The sequence below is a fragment of the Eucyclogobius newberryi genome, unplaced genomic scaffold, assembly GCF_026437365.1.
Source record: "Eucyclogobius newberryi isolate DKJ021-1_F unplaced genomic scaffold, fEucNew1.0.hap1 SCAF_8, whole genome shotgun sequence".
Taxonomy (NCBI): Eukaryota; Metazoa; Chordata; class Actinopteri; order Gobiiformes; family Gobiidae; genus Eucyclogobius; species Eucyclogobius newberryi.
Genome location: NW_027316500.1, coordinates 12,814,175 through 12,833,129, shown reverse-complemented (window position 1 = coordinate 12,833,129; position 18,955 = coordinate 12,814,175).

Genomic DNA, 18,955 nt, shown 5'->3' with positions numbered 1-18,955 from the left:
CAAGAAATACACATCCAAATTTGTGTGGGGTACTTTTTCCTTACTGTTTGTACTTCTGAGGTGCAGGGGGAGGATAATTTATTTTATTAGGCTACTATGTCTCATTTGATCATTTAGTGTTATTATTTCAAGTTACAATTTGGTTCAGAAGGCTTTACAACCTGCTCAAATTAACTTCAATGTTATTGTTTATAGCAATATTTTCTGTAACAATATATACACTTATATATACACTTCAACCGTTGTTTTTTTTTACTGTGACAGTCAGTATATTAAGTATAGTCAGTATAAGAATATTCATGGTTCAGTGGTAAATTGGATGTCTCTTTTGTCTGGTCTGCAGCTTCCCTATGTCCAGGGTGTGGCCACATCAGGGCAAAAGCAGCTGTGATGGATTCAAGTCCCAATAAGCTATTATGAGAGTAAGTAGAATAAGATGATGAACAAGGAGTATTTAATCCTAGGGGGTTTTATGGGCATTTCTGTTTAATTGCCATCTCCTGCTGTTGCAAAGCAGAATCTGTGCCAGCAATAGAAGCACTGTGCAAACCCTCATGAGTCAGCGCTGGGTTGTAGGCTGGCACCATGTTCTCTGCACTTTAAATAATAACACCTTTGTCTTAATGGTTTGTCAGAATTTATACACCTTCAAATCCCTCTGAATGTGTGTGTTGTTGTCACATACATTGTATATTTTACTCAGTGGAAAATAGTGTTCAAAACATCCGCCTACGATGAACATTTTGGCATATTGAGTCTTTGTGTGTGTGGGAGACAGAGGCATCTCATTAAAATGTAATGCCTTTAAGCACTATTTTTGTTTGTTTTCCTTCACTTAGATTGTCTGGGTTTTAAATACAAAAGCCCCACCACCCATCCAACCTCGCCTTTCACCTGGTATCTCCCATAGCTAGGATGCACTGGGTCTCAGCGTTGCCGGGACTTATTGTCATATTAAAAATCAAACCAACCCGGGGCCCTATGTGAAAAGAGCCCCCCCTAGTGCTATTTCTGTAGTCACATCATCACACAGATGGAAAAACAAAATGCGAGTCAGGCCCAATCTGAGAAATGTGATTTATATTCCCTGTGAAAAGATAAAGCCCAGTCCCACTGAAACTAGTCTGAAACTTGCTGTGCTAAATATCAGATCCTTATGTAACAAATCTCTCTTAATTAATAATTTTATTTCTTCTTATGATCTTGATTTTATGTTTTTAACTGAAACATGGCTTGACAAAAACACAAGAAATGTAGTTCTGATAAAATCTGCTCCACCCAACTTTAAGTTTGAATCTGAAACACGAGAAAACAAAAAAGGGGGTGGAGTCTGTGCTGTCTTTAGAGATGAAATAATTACCCGCAGGTTGTCTTTTGGGGTGTTTTCATCATTTGAGTATGTATCCTTTAAAATGGAGCTAAAACGGTCTCCATCCATTCTCTTCATTGTTTTATACAAGCCTCCCCAGCACTGCCAAAGTTTTATTGATGCTTTTACTGAGATGCTTTCAGTCATATGCACAGACTTTGATGGTTTGGTCATTACAGGTGATTTCAATGTGCATGTTGATAATATTTGTGACAGAAACGCTAAAGAGCTTGATGCTGTCCTTGAAACCTTCAGTCTTACTCAGCATGTGAGAGGCCCCACCCACAGCAAAGGACACACTCTAGATCTCATAATTACAAAGGGGGTAAATATTTCAAATGTTAATGTGATCGATGTTGCTCTGTCTGATCATTTCTGTGTCTTTGACCTGTCTGTTTCTCCCAAACCTCCGGTTGGTCCTGCAGTTGTTCAGAGGAGACACATAAGTGATGGCACAGGTGCACTGTTTATGGAAATGATAGACTTTGAAAATGTCTCATGTTCTAATGTAAATGATTTGTTGAACTCTGTTACATCTAGTGTTTTGAATGTTCTGGACACCATCGCCCCTATAAAGGCTGAAATGGTTAAAAATAAGCAGAAGGCGCCGTGGAGAAATGATGATTTGGTCAGGGCACCGAAAAGGGAGTGCCGCAGGGCCGAACGGAAATGGCACAAGTCAAAGCTCCAGGTTCAAAAAGAGATTTACAAAGAAAAGCTGAACATGTACAACCTAATCTTATGTAGAACTAGGGAAAGATATTTTTCTGAAATAATTAGAAGCTGCAGTAACAACTCGCGTGTCCTGTTTGCCACAGTAAACAGATTAACAAACCCTCCAGCTCAGCTGCCGTTAGAACTCATTTCCACATCCAAGTGTAATGAGTTTGCATTATTCTTTAATGACAAAGTTCAGGGCATTAAAAATGCTATAAATCCCACAATGCAAAACATTACCCTAAAACCACCAAGACACTTAGAGCTAACTCACTTTGCACCAGTAACTGACAAAACTGTCCATGAGATCATCACCAGTCTGAGTTCATCTACATGCTGCCTTGATGTGTTACCCACCAGATTTCTAAAGTCTGTGCTGAACAGTTTGTTAGCACCATTCACTCACATAGTTAACATGTCGCTTCAATCTGGAACATTCCCAATGTCTTTGAAAACTGCGGTCATAAAGCCTCTCCTAAAGAAGAGCAGTCTTGATGCCGCAGTACTGAGTCATTACCGGCCCATCTCTAATCTGCCATTTTGGGGCAAAGTCCTTGAAAAGGTTGTTTACCAACAGCTCACAGATTTCCTCTTAATAAACAACTCATTTGATGTTTTTCAGTCAGGTTTTAGACCTCATCACAGCACTGAGACTGCTCTTGTCAAGGTGACAAATGACATCCGCCTGAACACTGACACGGGCAAAGCCTCAGTCTTAATTCTGTTAGATCTGAGTGCTGCTTTTGACACTGTCGATCATGGGATCCTCTTACAGAGACTAGAGGACTGGGTGGGCATCACTGGCACTGCCCTAAACTGGCTAAGGTCCTATCTGGAAGACAGGAAGTACTTTGTTGAAATTGGTAGCTGTGTCTCAGACCACATGACCCTGACCTGTGGAGTGCCCCAAGGGTCAGTCCTGGGTCCCCTTCTGTTCAACCTCTACATGCTGCCGTTAGGTCAGTTGATACGCAGTGAAAATGTGTCCTATCACAATTATGCAGACGACACTCAGATCTATGTTTCACTATCGGCAGGTGACTATGGACCAGTAGATTCACTCTGTCACTGCATCCAACAGATCAGTTTGTGGATGCAAAACAACTTTCTCCAGCTGAACTCAGACAAGACTGAAATAATCGTTTTTGGCCCACAGAAACAAAGAGAAAGTGTTAGCGGTCACCTCCAGAGTCTCGCTCTAAAACCTACAAACCAAATTAGAAATCTGGGGGTAATAATGGACTTGGGGTGCACGGTGGCAAAGGCGGTTAGCGCTCTTACCTCCCAAGAAGGAGATCATGGGTTCGATTCCCGGACCAGACCAACATCACATGATCTCTCTGGGTGGAGTTTGCATGTTCTCCCCGTGTTATTGTGGGTTCTCTGGTTTGGCCCTAGTGAATGAATGTGAGAGTTGGCCACTGTCCAGGGTGTACCCCGCCTAAGGCCCGAAGTCACTGGGATAGGCTCCAGTCACCCGCGACCCTGAAAGGGAACAAGTGGTAGAAAATGGATGGATGGATAATGGACTCAGACTTGAACTTTAATAGCCACGTCAAATCAATAACATCAGCAGCTTTTTACCATCTAAAAAACATTGCCAAAATCAAAAATATAGTGTCAAAACCAGATTTAGAGAGACTTATCCATGCGTTTGTCTCCAGTAGATTAGACTACTGTAACGGCCTGCTCACTGGCCTCTCCAAACGAGTTGTAAAACAGCTGCTCGGGTCCTGACTAGAACCAGGAAGTATGATCACATTAGTCCTGTTCTCAGGTCTCTGCACTAGCTCCTGTGGCTCAGAGAATAGACTTTAAAGCAGCTCTGCTTGTGTACAAGTCTCTCCATGGCCTAGCACCAAAGTACATCTTGGATATGTTAGTGCCATATGAACCATCTCGGACTCTCAGGACCTCAGGGACCGGCCTCCTGCTGGTGCCCAGAGTCAGGACAAAACATGGGGAATCTGCATTTCAGTTTTATGCAGCTAAAATCTGGAACAGTCTTCTTGAAGATGTGAGACTTCTACTCTGACAATGTTCAAATCTAAGCTAAAAACAGTTTTGTTTAGCTGCGCATACGACTGAAAGGATTTTTTCTTTGCACTCTTCTTTTTTGTTTGTGATTTTATTAGTTTAGAAAATCAGTTGGATTGATAATTTTTAATTTAGTTAATTTTATTGTATTTCTGTTTCTGTAATTTCTTTGTGATTTGAATGCATTTTTCCTGCTGTGTGAAGCACTTTGAATTGCCTTGTGTATGAAATGTGCTCTACAAATAAACTTGCCTTGCCTTGCCTAAATATTTAAGTGTAAACTGAGCTGTTATGTCATCCAGCTTGATTTAAATGCCATATGTGTGGGACAAATAAGGAACCTATAATACATGCTTAATATTACATGCTGTATTGTTTCGACTATGATGTACTTATTTTTGACTGAATAATACTGGGAATTTACACAGTGGCTTAAAAATTCATTATCTTCCCTACTTAGCAACTTTCATCAGCTCTCTAGGAAGCAGCCCTTTGAAAGCAGCTAATTAAAACTGCCCAAGTCTCCCAAAGCAAATTTACATGCACAGTTGAACAGCTTATTGGTATTGACTTGAGAGAAATGGGTTAATATCGAGACAAGAAGCAAAAGTATGGACACATTAAGAGAACCTGGCATTTCTGAAGTGTTTTGTTTTTAATTGTATTTTAACATCTGCTCCTATAATGCACATTCATGCTGCTTTGAAAAATGTTTTAAAGGTGCATTAAGTTTTCAATGGAGGGTCAGCCACCTGCTTGTCGCATTTATTCACTTATAGATGTTTTAGTTGCTCAAAAATACCGTGGTAAACATGCATTCTTGCAGTTAGCACCTCTCCACAGATCTGACTTGTGACTTGGCCTGATGGCGTCACCTGCTATACTGTCGAACATTCTGGGCAATAGTGATACAATCTCCACGAACACAAGTTACACAGCGGACCTTTAAATTAAATGCCCCACATTTCCTGATTATTCTTTTCTTAATGTGTTTTCCATGCATTTTGTTTTGGTCATCATAGTAAAGCTGCAATTAGCGGTTAGATTTTGGTTTAATAACGGTCACATCATGGTATATGGTGTTCATAGGCTAATTCCTGCATCATCATCATCATCATCATCATCATCATCATGTGCATCATCATTGTGTTGTTTTTAGGTGGTCGTCTGTCTGAACAAATGCCGCAGTTGCGAAATCTTTCTGCAAAACAAAGACAAGAAAGAAGTGCTTAGCCTTTGAGACAACAATAAAGGACTCTGAAAGGTCAGGTAAGATAAAAACAAACAGAAAATGCACTACTCCCCCAACAAATTAGCTTTTCTGCTGGCTGTTTCGTTTCCATTTACCCTATTTGCTTCTCACTTCTCACATGCACAATAATGGTTTTCAGAAGCTAGAATGATGTCATACACTCAGATGAGGGGTAATGGTGTTTTTTTATCCCAATTGATTGCATGGTATTTTCCAGGAAGAGCTCAAGCCACAAGATCTCACAAGATAACAATTGAACAAGATTGTGCGCACACTATCTCAAGATATTGTTTCCCCTGTGTTTTCAGTTGACTTGGACAAAAAAAGAGTTAATACTATACTAAATAAAGCATAAAGAATGGTGATCTCATCTGAAAACCAGCAGTTACAGCAGTTTTGTTTAGGTGAAAGGCAATTCCACTCCCAATTTTCTTATGTCAAGCGTTTCCTCACCTCTCGCCCTTTTCACTTAGCTTCCTCGAGAACAATGGCCCCGAGCCAAACAGCAGGAATCCACCAGACTGTTAAACCCATAAACCATTACACCCTCAGCACTGGAATCCCCTTAATACCTCTCTTTGAATAACACAAGTGGTTCGGCCGTCTAAAGTGGCTTACAAATAAATCTTTGCGCTTACAGGCATTGTTGGAAATATTTTATGTTGATATTTATTGTCAGTTCAGCTACAGACAAACAAGACAAACCTTACAGAAGATGGATGTTACAAAATATAATTAATGCAGTGAGAATTTGTGAGAAAAGAGTCGATAAAGCCACCTGAGGGAAAACATAACTTGCATCCAGCACCGGAGCAGAGCAGAGGATATTGGTTTGATATCGCAACTTTGTACATCCTTTATCATCCTTCAATCTTTTATCTTCTGGGACTCGGGAAATGCAAAGTTCATCATAGCGCATAGCACTTTTATCTCAACGATTGTAGCATGTATTTCTGTTGGCATACCACACATGTTCAACATCATGTTTCAACTTATTTTTACATACAACTCAAAACATGCACCGTGTTTTCCCAGATAATGTCATATTAAAGTTATATGAGGGAGATACAAAATGTTTTTAGGTTTTTTTGAAGAAGTACAGAAAAAGCCAACAAGACACAGAGATGGAGGAACAACATCTACTTTTACTATTATTATTATTATTATTATTATTATTATTATTATTATTATTATTATTATTATTATTATTATTATTATTATATTTTAAAAGAAAGAAAATAAAGCACTTGCCCTGCCGTATAAATGAACTAACCCAGTGTTTTTAGGTGAAAAATGTAAATTTTCATGTTCAAAATGACCATAGTCCATTGTCACTTGAGTCCAGTCCAGAGATAGATGAGATTAATGCCGCCCTCAGAGACAACCGTTGTTGTGATTTTGGGCGTTGCAAAAATAAATTGAATTGAATTGAATGCCATAAAGCGGAGCATTCAAGGCAAAGCAATCTTCAGACACACCCCTGTGCCTTCAGGGGCATCTGCATTAAAAGTACCCTGGCTTGAGACCTCTTGTACACACCAGACCACCATTCCTAATAGAAATTGCATTGATGTACTGGTTAATGTGGGACAAATCCCACATTAACCATGCACATATTCAAAACACTGCGCACAGAAATGATGTCTTCAATAGGCTCTCCTCAGAGACTTTGGCTTCTATCTTGCTTTATTTTCTGCCGCCTTTCAAGGGTTTGTACCTGGAAATATGGTTATGCTCTTGTTTCCTCTTGTGTGTCTTTCCACTGCAGCTCCTGAAGCATGGCTTAAGGATCAGAGTTTCTAAGGGACTGCGCTCAGAATAAAGGGCCTTGTACAGAGATGCCCATAGCACTGTGGAGACAAACTAGCCTCCTCTCATTTTCTCATCCTGCTTTTTTAGTGTTAAGATGGTCACTCGATGCAGCGCTGAGAAGTTGGTGGGAATGTGGGAAGTGAAAATGCTTTTAATAGACACGTTTTGAGTAAAGGTCCATGATGACGTTTCAGGGTTGATCTACCTTATTATCTGGTTTTCAGACAGCGATTCTAAAAGTGGAGAATATGCCTGTACCATTTGCGGTTATGTGTGAAGCAACCTGTGAAAAGTTTTAGAATTTTTGTTCAAAGTGATATATAATTTTGAGGAATTCATCACAAACTAAAAAAAAAACTAATTATTTATTAACTAAATAAAACTAGACTTTGTTTTTATGATCTGTCATTGAACTACAACTGAAAAACAGCCTTTAATAACCTGCTAATTCTGACATATTTACAAACATTTTAATTAATATTCACTGTCCCTGAAAATAAATACATAAACATTGAATATATCCGTCTTTTGTTTGTTTCTCTAGATCTCGTCTGAGTCCAGGTCTGAACACTTTATTCTATATGGATCATTGTAAGATTATTAGTGCCTTGGCTTCTTGATTAATATATTCCTGCAATGTTGTCTATGTTTCTATACTTACTTGCTTGCTTTGTAGCCTTTGCAAAAACTAAAAATCTTCTCAGCCTTTCCCTCAGAACAGCATGTGTGACTTGACATAAATCACACTTGATGATGATCACAGCGTTACATTTGGGCCCTGATTTCTTCGCGGAGGCCAATTAAAAGCCAGTGGAGATGTCCTTAGCTCGGTGCCTTTGCTCCTTGGTCTCCTCACGCCGGCGCTGCACCCTGGTGTATAAAGTATCGACTCATATTAATGCAGTTGGCTTCGGGGGAACGCGGAGGGGGCAGTCACAGATAGAACAGAGTGATAGTCAGCGGTTTTGGTTCCCTCTGCAGAGCTGCACTTTTTTTTTTAAACTAAAGTAGAGGGCAAACTAAAGACCAAGCACAATATGTACAGCAAATGTAACACATCCTTAATATTTCTTTCGTTGCACACAAACCATTTAAATTGTATTAAACAAGTGGCCCCCGTTATTGTATTGTTGTGTTCTTGGCATGACATTTTCAAGTTACATGTTTTGCGTATAAAGAGTTCCAAAAATACTTAAAGGTGAAATGGAAGATTTTTTTCAGCAAATTTTGTATCATATTTCCTCGTGGCGTGGATAAATCATTTGTCCTGCCACGTATCAATCATAAAACGCACCTATCGCTCACCTGCAGCCGCGTGCGGCTCGTCCCCACGTTTCCGCGTGCCTAAGCGCATGGATCTATCATAATATAGTTCCCTCAGTGTACGGGGCAAAATGAAGACGGAGAAAGACTGTTCGAGCTTATGCAGAAGTGGACAGAAATCTACGGGAGACGAGAGATGTGATGCGATCCGTTGTGCTAATAAACAAACGCACGTGTGTGTTGTATCAGTCCGCACGGGGGAGTGCGCATGTGCACTTCCGCCTGCGTTCTCAAATCGCCGAAAAATCGTCCATTGCGCCTTTAACATTGGCAAAAAATGACTTAATTGTAATTTGTTTAATAATATATAAAGCAACATGTTTGTGGTTGGTTGTGGAAGGAAAACAAACAAAAACGCATTTAAAACTACAGCTTGTTGGAGTCCACAAATTGAATGAGGTAAAAATATGTATGTTGTATTTTGTAAGTGGCCATTTTTCAAGGCACCGCTTTAGTTTTTCTAGTTGTATCCGACATATAAATAGATGTTCTTTGTTCTGGTCTGTCACCTTTCATTGGCTGTTACACTACATACTGTAAAGTCAATAGCTGCTTTGTATTGTAAATTGTAAATGCCTCTTGCAAATGGCGTCTAACATAAAGATAACAACATATTGAACAGACACTTAGAGGAACAATGTCATTCAGGTTTGACAAACGCTTGAAAATAGGCACTGATCCTAACTGCTAATTTGTTAAAAATACTTTGAAACAGTTTTGTAACTTAGTAAGGGGAAACTGTGTCTATATTTACTTCAATTTAACCCTAAACAAGGTTATTTGTTGCACTTGAGAAAATGTAATCTGCAAAATGTGGCTGTGAAGGATGTGTGTGAAAATCATTGCTGTTGTTTGGTCTTCCGTCATCGCAGTAATACGCCATCTCCCTCAGACTGCTTGCGATGATTTGCAATTTAGGTGAAGCATTTTTACCCACGCCAGGTTACTACTCATTTTGTTTTAACACACACAAAAAATACCATCTTAGCATTCAGAGAGACCAAGTGACAAACTGGAAAACAAATGCAAGCTGCCTCTATTGTTGTGACTCATTATAAGAGCACATCATGTCATGAGCAGGACAGACTCAGCGGTGCAGAGGAGTCCAGGCATACAACTGTTAGGGACATTATTATCAGTCTTTAAGAAATGTGCAAAAGTTTACTTCAACCAAACAATCGTATTTGAGCTAAGAATAGAGATCCAGGAGACAATACAACTTACAACTTTCTTATTTTCTTAACGATAATGAACAAAATCACATAAACAGGACAAAGTTGGAGCTTTTCTTATTTATTTATTTGCAAAGTACAGTCGCGGTTATAGCAAATGTGTTCATTTCCATATTTTTTCATCAGTCTTTGTTTATGTTTTAGTCAGGTCATTCAGAAGAAAATCACAATAGCGTTACAAAAAAGATAACACAGAACCATAAAAGGCCAGTTAAAAGTGCTCACCAACCCAGCTTTCCTTTATCCACAATTTAAGGTGCGATTTGAAAGTGAATGTGTTGGACATTCTTTTAATGTCAAGGATATTCCAATTCCTACTCCATTGAGAGTGGTCCAAATGTGATGCGTCCGTGTGGTTCCTCACTGTCCCCTTGAGCGGTCACTCTGAGCCCGTCCCACTCACAAACTCTGGTATGAGGAAGTCCATAATATTAAACAAAAAACAAAGCAGAGTAAATTATATTGGTGAATCTTTGATTAAACAAATAAAATAAAAAAAAACCTTAAAAAAATCTTAAAAATAAAGCAACTGTTTTAGAATGGTCTTTATCTATATTAGAACTAGAATAATATGTAATTGTGAAATTAAAGAAAGTGCTGTTATGAAATTGGTAATAAGTATCACATGACAACACATATTGTTTTAATAAATTAGAGGATATCTGTTTCTGCTTTTGGTGCATTTTGCAAAACAAACTTTCAAAATACTTTTCTTTTACTTTACTTTCATTTGAGTACGATAATGTGTTGAATGAACTTTTCCACCTTTTCATTATCATTGAATTAGAGTGGCATTTCTGTTTGACAGCCTTGCAGTTTACAGAAGCTGCAGTTATCAGAATTGAAAGATGAAAAGGCCAAAATGAAAATCTCTTTGAGTTTGAATTTGCATAAATATCTGATTACACTGCCAGGACTTGAAGACAAACAGGCTTTCACACAGAAGATATATGAGTTTTCTGCCCCTCCAAAAGTCAAATGTGAGAACTGAGAAATAACACACTAGTGTTTGAGCATCATAAAGTTCAGGCTGACAGAGATATTTATGCCACAATATTGTCAATGTCATCTATGTTTAGAGAGTAAGAAGGTTAAGATTTGAGGGGTAGTTTTGTCCTGTCCCTTGCATGATTGACTTGTTCAATTCGGATCAAATTTATACAACAACCTATGTACATATCAGGACATTTCTGCCCTAAAAGTATGGCTTGGCAAAAAAGTTTTCTTTTAGCCGTTGTATTACAAGTCTTTTTTTTTAACTCAAGAAGTGTCCTATTTGTGGTTTTACAACAGGCACCAAGGTTGCAGACAAGGTTAAATGTGTTGTTTTGCAGTAGAGGAGCAATAAGCAGCCAACCATTAACCTTTATTGTTTTGTAACAATTGTATCCTTGTATAGATCTTTATATATTTCTTATATCTCCCTAGAATAATGTTATAAAGATGGTAAAGTGCATTCTGTTTGGACATTGTTAAATGAAAATCTGGTTCAGCATAGCACCTGTCAACACTTTCCATCCCACCTTTTCTCACCAAAAACCCAAAACACTTTTACTTTCAGGGGATTACTATACTATGTGTGCACGTGCTGTTGCAGTCCTAATTACATTCTCTTGTCAAGCTAAAATTCAATTTTAAAGGTGGACTGGTCAGTGTAACTTGAGGGCCCCTCACCTTGTCTCCACAGAGATGTTATTGATATGCCTGGAATGTTCCACAGTATGGCATTAAACTTAACTACATGCTTTTTAAAGTGTTTGAGTTTGGCTGCTTAACCGCAATCCTTGTGACTAGTCAATTATTACATTCATTGTAATCATGTTTTTTATAATCATCATTGCAGCACTATTAAATACAAATGTCAAAAACTATTTCTGATTTATATCAATAATACACTTTGCAAATGTTCTCTATATCTAGAAGACTTAATTCACCAAATTTCAATAAAATCTCCATGGAGACTTTAATGTTTTTAAGTTGAAAAGGACCCACTGTTTGTAACCTGCTGATTCTGAAGCCATTTTAATGACTAATGGAGATCTACAGACCTCCATCTAATGTGGCCGTGATGTTCAAAAGGCTTTTCTTCCTCTTTATCTCACTATCGCTGGACCTTTATTGAAGTGAGCTGCAACTATAGTGTGTGTATGTGCCATAACAAACAGCCAGTCTGCGCCAATCTGAGAGCGAGATCATATTGAACTTCATTAGGCAAAATGACGAGCTCCTCTTATCTCTTAACCCTCTGCGCCTCCCATGGTAATTGAAAGAGCAGATGTTAAAAGGTAATTGCCTCATCATTCATGCGGATATACACCCCACTACATGTAAATGACCTGTTTTTGGACCGCGATGTCTGATTTTCTGCACTCCCGCCGTTCCAGTCCAACATGATACTACAAGAGTGCTCTGGGGCTTTCCACTGCCAGAGCTCACAGTTAGAGAAATTATAAAACCGCAGCCATTTTGACAGATAAAGCAGCAGTTTAACGCAAGTCTTAAAGTGTGTAAATGTATCTGTGCCTGAGGTTGTAAGAATGGTGGTGTCGGTGGGTAACTCTTGCACTTGTTTTGCATAATGTGGACTGGATGGAGCCAATTGTAATGCCAGAACGTCTCTCTCTTTCTCCACATGAATGTTCTCGTAGTCCTTCATTTGCCCTCCATTAAGAATTAATGGATTGAAGCATAATGTTACTGGAGTAGTTTAAGCGGATTGAGATTGAGATGTTGGTTCAGTTATTTTACTGGTTTATAAAAGATACCTTAGAACTTGTTAAAAACCCCAAAAATATGAATAATATTTTTAAAAAATCGAATATGATCCATTGCCATTGACTTTTTGTAAAAACAAATTATTCAATACTGCTTTTAACCGTTTGCTGTGAATGAAAGATTTTTCACATTTTAACCCCAAATGGTCTTGGATTCTCATGAAGAACTGTACATTGGACCCACTGAAGCAATTCCAAATCCAATTCATACAGAATGTGTACAATTTTATAAATGAATAACCCATAAAAAGAAAAAAGAAATAAATAAAGCTGTTTTAATGAACTGCACATCCAGAATTGTATGGCTATAAAAAGTCCTTTGACCCTGCTATTATTTTTTTTTACTTGATGGGGTTTCACGGCACAAAACGAACAAGATGAATAACTCTTTTTGCTGGGTCGGTACCTCATTACGACCAAGTAGACTCTTGTGTACTAATACGCAGTGACAGGAGACTTTTAACAGCAGTGTGCGAGTGCTGAAGACTGTTAAATCGTGTTGAATGTGTGTTTCTGCTGCAGTGGAGGAAACGCTCTGACACCAGCTGAGTTCCACCGGAGAAACTGCAGCCTCTGAGTGTCCCGTGGGTAGGAACTGTTCATGTTGTACTGAAGTGAACATTGCGAGGGGAAACTGGGAGTCGCAGAGGAGGGAGAGCTGCTGCCATTTCTTTACATAATGAAAGCTTTATGGTTAAACCTCTGAGGTGCTGGATGTACTTAGAGTGTTATGTAACTTTAAGTAGTACTGTAAATTCATGATTATTGACACCACAATCAAACAAATCTGCACCTAATCTGTCATTTACTTTCATTTCATTCCTAGTGTCTTACAGATTGCCATTTCTCATGAATGTGCCCAGTTTCTGAAAGTGAAAGTAATGATGGTGTGACATAAACAGCCATGATAAAAAAAAAACATTTGTAACCTTTATAAGTTTGTAACTAAGATTCGTTTTTTGTTCTAAACGTCCATCCATCCATCCATCTTCATCCGCTTTATCCGGGGCCGGGTCGCGGGGGCAGCAGTCTGAACAGGGACTCCCAGACTTCCCTCTCCCCAGAAACTTCCTCTAACTCCTCCGGGGGGATCCCGAGGCGTTCCTAGGCCAGCCGAGAGACATAGTCTCTCCAGCGTGTCCTGGGTCTTCCCCGGGGCCTCTTCCCGGTGGGACATGCCTGAAACACCTCCCGAGGGAGGCGCCCAGGAGGCATCCGGAACAGATGCCCGAGCCACCTCAGCTGGCTCCTCTCGACGTGGAGGAGCAGCGGCTCTACTCCGAGCTCCTCCCGTGTGGCCGAGCTCCTCATCTTATCTCTAAGGGAGCGCCCAGCCACCCGGCGGAGGAAACTCATTTCGACCGCTTGTATCCGCGATCTTGTTCTTTCGGTCATTACCCAAAGCTCAAGACCATAGGTGAGGGTAGGAACGTAGACCGACCAGTAAATCGAGAGCTTTGACTTTTGGCTCAGCTCCCTCTTTACCACAACGATCCGCCTGTCGATCTCACACTCCATCCTTCCCTCACTCGTGAACAAGACCCCGAGATACTTGAACTCCTCCACTTGGGGCAAGGACTCCCCACCCACCTGAAGAGGGCAAGCCACCTTTTTCCGGTCGAGAACCATGGCCTCGGATTTGGAGGTGCTGATTCTCATTCCAGCCGCTTCACACGCGGCTGCAAACCGTCCCAGTGCATGTTGCAGATGGAGCTATCAGGACAACATCGTCTGCAAACAGCAGAGATGGAATCCTGTGGTCCCCAAACCGGACACCCTCCGACCCCTGACTGCACCTACAAATTCTGTCCATAAAAATTATGAACAGAACCGGTGACAAAGGGCAGCCCTGGCGGAGTCCAACATGCACTGGGAACAGGTCTGACTTACTGCCGGCAATGTGAACACAGCTCCTGCTCCGGTCATGCAGGGACCGGACAGCCCTGAGCAAAGGGCCCCGGACCCCGTACTCCCGGAGCACCCCCCAAAGGACACCCCGAGGGACACGGTCGAAAGCCTTCTCCAGATCCACAAAGCACATGTGGACTGGTTGGGCAAACTCCCATGAACCCTCGAGCACCCGATGGAGGGTATAGAGCTGGTCCAGTATTCCACGACCGGGACGAAATCTCTCCAGTACCTTGGAATAGACCTTACCGGAGAGGCTGAGGAGTGTGATCCCTCTGTAGTTGGAACACACCCTTCGGTCCCCCTTCTTGAGCAGAGGGACCACCACCCCGGTCTGCCAGTCCAGAGGCACGGTCCCCGAACGCCACGCGATGTTGCAGAGACGTGTCAACCAAGACAGTCCTACAACATCCAGATACTTTAGGTACTCAGGGCGGATCTCATCCACCCGCGGAGCCTTGCCACCGAGGAGTTTGCGAACAACCTCAGTGACTTCAGCTTGAGTGATGGATGAGCCAGCCTCCGAGTCCCCGGTCTCTACTTCCTCTTTGGAAGATGTGACTGAGGGATTAAGGAGGTCCTAAAAGTATTCCTTCCACCGTCCGACGACATCCCCAGTCGAGGTCAGCAGGCACCTCACCCGCACCGTAAACGGTGTTGGTGAGGCACTGCTTCCCCCTCCTGTGGCGCCGGACGGTTTGCCAGAATTTCTTTGGGGCCGTCCTCCTCCATGGCCTCCCCGAACTCCTCCCAGACCCGGGTTTTTGCCTCTGCGATAGCACGAGCCGCGGCTCGCTTGGCCTGCCGATACCTGTCGATGACCTCCGGAGACCCACAAGCCAGAGTGGCCTGATAGGCCTCCTTCTTCAGTCTGACGGCATCCCTTACTTCCGGTGTCCACCACCGGGTTCGGGGGTTGCCGCCACGACAGGCACCGGAGACCTTGCGACCACAGCTCCGAGCAGCCGCATCAACAATGGAGGCGGAGATCATGGTCCACTCGGACTCAATGTCCCCAACCTCCCCCGGGACATGGGAGAAGCTCTCCCGGAGGTGCGAGTTGAATACCCTACTGACAGAGGGCTCCACAAGACGTTCCCAACAGACCCTCACAATGCGTTTGGGTCTGCCAAGTCTGTCCGGCTTCCTCCTCCGCCAGCGGATCCAACTCACGACCAGGTGGTGATTGGTTGACAACTCTGCCCCTCTCTTCACCCGAGTGTCCAAGACACGCGGCCGGAGGTCAGATGACACGACAACAAAGTCGATCATTGACCTCCGGCCTAGGGTGTCCTGGTGCCATGTGCACTGATGGACACCCTTGTGCTTGAACATGGTGTTCGTTATGGACAAACCGTGGCTAGCACAGAAGTCCAATAACTGAACACCGCTCGGGTTCAGATCGGGGAAACCGTTCTTCCCGATCACCCCTCTCCAGGTGTCACTGTCATTGCCCACGTGGACGTGAAGTCCCCCAGTAGAACAATGGAGTCCCCGGTCGGTGCACTGTCCAGTACCCCTCCAAGGACTCCAAGAAGGCCGGGTACTCTGCACTGCTGTTCGGCCCGTAGGCCGCCACAACAGTGAGAGACCTGTCCCCCACCCGAAGGCGGAGGAACGCAACCCTCTCGTTCACTGGGGTGAACTCCAACACGTGGCGGCTGAGCTGAGGGGCTATAAGCAAGCCCACACCAGCCCGCCGCCTCTCCCCGCGGGTAACACCAGAGAAGTGGAGCGTCCAGCCCCTCTCGAGGAGATGGGTTCCAGAGCCCAAACTGTGCGTGGAGGTGAGGCCGACTATATCTAGTCGGTATCGCTCAACCTCCCGCACAAGCTCAGGCTCTTTCCCCCCCAGCGAGGTGACATTCCATGTCCCCAGAGTTAGTCTCTGTGTCTGGAGATCTGGTCGCCGAGGCCCCTGCCGTCGACTGCCGCCCAGATCTCACTGCACCGGCCCCTTATGGATCCTCCTGCGGGTGGTGGGCCCACGGGAGGGCGGCCCCACGTCGCTCTTTCGGGCTGTGCCCGGCCGGGCCCTTGTTCTAAACGTGTCACATTTATTTACATTTAACATTTTACTATTTAGCAACTTCATATTTTCATTTGCTTTATTTTACAATGCCAAAATGTTTCTTTACTTGTATTGTTTTGTAACTTATGTCCTTTGTTTATGTGTCTGTTATTACTGTTTTGCTGTGCACTTTGAGTTTTTTGCACATATTTCCAAGGGGGTTTTCATACTCCAAATGGCAAACAAACTAAACAAGAAAATTGTCTTTATCATGTGACCTGAATAATTACTATTATCAATTTCCCTAATTCATTCAAAGTGAAGAATTTCAATTAATAATAGCTATACTACTTTACCATTGCTAATACTGCTGGAGATTATAGCGGTTGTAGCACTGCAAGCTACAACTGTTATTACTACGACTACTATTAATGCATTTTTCCTGCTGTGTGAAGCACTTTGAATTGCCTTGTGTATGAAATGTACTCTACAAATAAACTTGCCTTGCCTTGCCTATTAAAATATTGCTTGAGTTAGTATCGATATATCTATTCCACAATGACTTCCCTCCAAATCTGAGAATATGTTTTCAGACCTTTTGCATTTATTGTAAAAAGTATTAATTTTCTAGATAATTAAATGTTCCTTCTCTCTGTCTATCTCTGGTGGAAAACAGCAGGGCATTGTTCAGTATGTGGGTGTTAATTTAAATACAACAACAATTGACCTTAATGTCATCCAAGGTATTGCCCAACTGACAAGCGGTGTGTTTCCTGTCCCTCCGCAGCAGAGCGAATGCCGCGCGCTATGTGTTGTTTGCAGCATCAGGCTAATCTCAATAATGAATGCAATTATAGGTCCGGCCTTCATGACTAACATCCTGACTAACACCGAGCTCCGGGTGAGAGCTGCTGGAGGAGGCAGAGAATCAGGGCGATGTACTGTACAAGAGCAAAAGTAAAACTGCAGTTAGCAAGACGCAACATTAATAATACTGACTTGAATCATATATATATGGACGGGAAATACCCCAAATGCTATTGCGCTAGGTGAATTGTTCGTATTGAGTGTGCTGGTGAAAGGATTCTGTACTTTAGGTGAACAGGCTGACACTTAAAATCATATATTACCAAATGTATTAATTTTTATCCACTTGAGACGATTTAGATTAATAATTTTTCCTGTCTTGGATTGGTGAGAGGAAGCCAGAGTAAAGAGAATCCTTGATGGCAGGTCTTGTAGTGTGCTGTTAAAGATTGTAGCTGGTGAGTCTGGGAATCAAACCCACAACCCTCTTGCTAAAAGGTATCTTTGCTGCGTTTGCCCCAGCAGCTAAATGGCTGTAAAATAATTGCGCTTGTGTGTTTGAAGCTCTCTTAAGTGGAGCAAGATAAATGTTGCTGCTTTTTTCTTGAGTTCATTAGGGAGATGAGTGTTGTTGACCTTCGGGATAAAGAAGTCGCAGTACACCTTTGGATAAAACGGTGTGAATAATTGATTGTGACTGCAGCGTCCTATTAGTTAAGTGTAACAGGTGAGGTCTTGTTAGACTATTCTCAAAATGAATCACTAAAGTAATGACTCTGTTAATGACTCAGAGGTCTGAAAGTTTATTCTGTTCCAAGCCAAAATGTTGTCAAGCTTTATGCAATCTGAATCACTGCTGTTTCGATGGATTGCAGTAATCAGATGGAATATGGTATAGTATAGTATAGTATGGTATAGTATTATTTATTTTTATCTTTATTATTTTTTTCCCCTCCATCCCTTGTTGGGTAATGGGAGGTTTTGTCTATGGGAGTTTTTGTTTATAGGAGATCTTCTACTGAAAGTGTTTTTCAAACTTCCTATAAGTTTTCTGTTCTTTTCTTATGTATCTACCTCTGTATCTACTAGCGGTGCATCAATAAAATTTCCCCATGTGGGACAATAAAGGATTATCTTATCTTATCATATAGAAGTGATTAGTTACATTCATACATTCACCCAGTTACTTGACTTACTGATTAACTGTTTTCAGAAACCATATGTTGTGACACATTGGGTCAGTTGCAGAACATGCATTTTTTGGGCCAATAAATGATAACATAAGGTTGGGTAGAATGAACTGGTTTAATCAACATCTACAGTCACTGCTTAGTTGAAACTGGAGACCAAAGTGAGGCGCTCATTCTGCTTTCTTATTGGACAATCATCTTGGGGACCAAACACAAAACGGAAAAGCAAACAACTTGACATAACATGGGACACAGAAAGTGAATGTTTATGAAATATTAAATACAAATCTTACCTACCTTATCTACCTTTAACCATAACCAACATGCGGTCTCATGTGTTTGCTACAATAATTGAAGAGACCGTGACTCAAATTAGATCGAACAACATACTCAGCTTTCACTTCACGTGCATCACCTGCAGATGACCCGCGAACATTTTCACGGAGACAAGAATGCAGAACGTAAAATCTCTTGCATGGTACCATCCCCCTTTCCTTCGGGGATATGTATCATGTCTTTGCAT